Source organism: Octopus bimaculoides, chromosome 12, assembly GCF_001194135.2.
Source record: "Octopus bimaculoides isolate UCB-OBI-ISO-001 chromosome 12, ASM119413v2, whole genome shotgun sequence".
Classification (NCBI taxonomy): Eukaryota; Metazoa; Mollusca; class Cephalopoda; order Octopoda; family Octopodidae; genus Octopus; species Octopus bimaculoides.
In genome coordinates this window covers 2,079,438-2,082,660 of record NC_068992.1, presented here as the reverse complement: position 1 = coordinate 2,082,660, position 3,223 = coordinate 2,079,438, and positions in this window count along the sequence as shown.

The following is a 3,223-nucleotide window of genomic DNA, read 5'->3' as shown; positions in this document are numbered from 1 at the left end:
ATATATATATATATATATATATATATAAAAGGATATCCAGAGGTTACCTCTGGATATCCTCGTTGCTCATTTTGATTTTAATCACCTTACTTGAAATTGTATGGATAACACCATACTTAATTCTGGTGCCTAAACTTAAATACCATATTCATCTGAATCTAAATTTTTGCTGAACACACACACATATATATATACATGCATATATACATATATATGCATGTACGTATGTATGCGTATATGTGAATGTATACATGTATGTCTGCATGAATGACGAGATGGTTAAGCACTTTGTACTCCAAACAGGAAGTCCCACATCAGATTACACTTTTTGGCGTCTCGACCAATTCCTTTATGCAATTGTCTTTGGTCGACTCAAAAGTCGTCCGAATATATTTAGGAGGATGGTAACCACATGGAAACCTATGAAATTCATGTTCTTCTTGCCAATTACGTGTAATTCTTAAATGGGTATGTACTACTACTACTACTACTATTACTACTACTACCATGTTTTCCTTAATACTATTTTTATTAACTGTTAAGGCGTTAATTAACTAAATTATTAATGTCGGTATTTAGCTATCGCACTTTGGAGCCCGGTTCCGACTTTTTACGTTACGTTATCTTCTCCCGCTCAGCGTAAGTTAACATTGCATCATGGGAAATCGATGAAAGAACGCATAAATCAAGTTTTGGGATCAGTGTTTTACAATCCCACCCTTAAGTATCTTCAACAAATTTTGATTTTCCAGAAAGTTTAGATGTGGCCCACAATGTCGTACGCGCCTATATTGAAAATATTACTGAGGTTAATGATGGTTACTGCTGCCCTACCCTTCCAGTGAAGGCGCATGACTCAGTGGTTAGAACGTCAGGCTCACAATCATGAGGCTGTCAGTTCGATTCATGTACCGGGCTATGTGCTGTGTTCCTGATCAAAACACTTTATTTCACGTTACTCCAGTTCACTCAGCTGTAGAAAATGAGTTGCGATGTCACTGGTGCCAAGCAGTATCGGTCCCTTTGCCTTTCTCTTGGATAACATCGGTGGCATAGAGAGGAGAGGCTGGTATGCATGGACGACTGTTGGCCTATCACAAAACAGCCTTGCCCGGATTTGTGCCTCGGAGGGTAACTTTCTAGGTGCAATCCCATGGTCATTCGTGACCGAAAGGGTCTTGGCTCTTTTTTTCTCTTTTACCACTACTTCCTCGCACATCACAGTAAACACGATGCTCAACCGTTCCTTACTCGATCGTTCGTCCCCCTGGAACTATTCAACATTCATGGTTTCTCCCGCAGACGTTAATATACAAATTATCAAAGGGAACATTGATAGCGTTCATTGAATGGTTTAGGAAGGACGTGAGAACTACTGCAGATCGAAGAGATTGAACAGATTAAGATACATATATACATACATATCCATCTGTCTGTCTGTCTGTCTGTCTGTCTGTCTGTCTGTCTGTCTGTCTGTCTACATATATCGATGGATGGATAAATATGTAGGGAGATAGCTTGGTAGATAGAAAGATATAGTGAACGAGTTGCTTGTGGTCGGTATGTGTGTATTTGTGTATACATATCGACGCATAAATGCAAACACACACATGCACACACATCTGTGTGTGTGTGTGTGTATGTGTGGGTGGGTGGCTGTGTGTGTATATGTTTCAGTCTAAACTTTAAAAAAAGAAGAAAAAAACAAATCCTATTTGAAAACGCGTACATTTGATTGTATCTCCGTTTATTGTAAGAATGAGTGAAGAGATGTAAAGAATGCGATAATTTACACAGACCGATGAACAGAGATAGAGATAGAAAGAGAGAGAGAGAGAGAGAGAGACATTCATAGAGAGATACACACATACATATTTGAGTGTGTAAGTGTGCACATGTATATGCAGAGATGTAAATATATATATATATATTCAGTCATACCTCATGTATACATACATACATGCATAACTTCTATCTATGCACACAACCATGCATACATACATGTGTGTGTTTATCTATTTAACTTCAACGAGATACTCTGCCAATAAACACTTCGTTTCTCAGAATTTTTTTTTTAAGTGAGGAAATACAGACACACACACACACACGCACGCACACACACACACACACACAAGCAACAACACACACACACAAGCACCAACATACACACACACACACACACCCACAAACGCAAACATACACACACGCGCATACACACACACATGCGCATATACACATCGTTGTATAACAAACGTACGTATGTTTAGGTATGTATGTATGTATGTATGCATATATGGCGGGAGAAGACAAGAGAGAAATAAAGAGAGCATAATCGAGTACGTGTGAATATGTATGAATATGTGTGTGTGTGTGTGTGTGTGTGTGTGTGTGTACGGTATTTCTCTCTCTTTTCATTTATTCTTTCTCTCTTTCTTTATTACTTTTCATATCTTCTGTAGTTACGAAGCGAAAGAACCCTCTGTTCATGCAGCTATATATATGTGTGTGTTTGCGCCGTGCGTGTGTGTTGTTTTTGCTAAACCTAAATTCTTCGGCGTTCCGCCCGTGACTATCCTTTCATTGTCCGTTGTATCACCCTTCCCTTTTTGTATTCAGTTGGGCAATATACGATTGGTAGGCTTTCTCTGCTACCGGCGAAGTTGAGTATGAACTGAAAGGAGAGTTAGACTGCTATTTCTAGCATTATTTCATCCTTATTACGTATGTATATGTGTTCGTGTAAGCGTTCGTTGCTGATACGATTTAAGCGGGATGGAGTATTGCCCGTCCTTCTCTCGAACCTACATGTCCACTCCCTTACAACAACAACAACAATAACAACAACAACAACAGCAGCAGCAATAACAATAATAATAATAATAATCTTTTCTACTCTAGCCACAAGGTCCGAAGTTTTGGGTGGAAGGGACCAGTTGATAAGACTGACCCAGGACGCATCTGGTACTTAGTTTATCGATCCCGGAAGGATTAAAGGCAAAATTGACCTCGGCGGAATTTGAACTCAGAACGTAAAGACGGACGAAATATCGCTAAGCATTTCGCCCAGCGTACTAACGATTTTGCCGCCTTGATTGATAATAATAATAATAATAATAATAACTGATTCTGGTTTTATTGGCCACAAGGGCTGAACAGAAAAATCTACAAGGACAATATAAAAAACAAGGGACAAGTGGGGTTTAAAACAGAAACCGTGTGAACA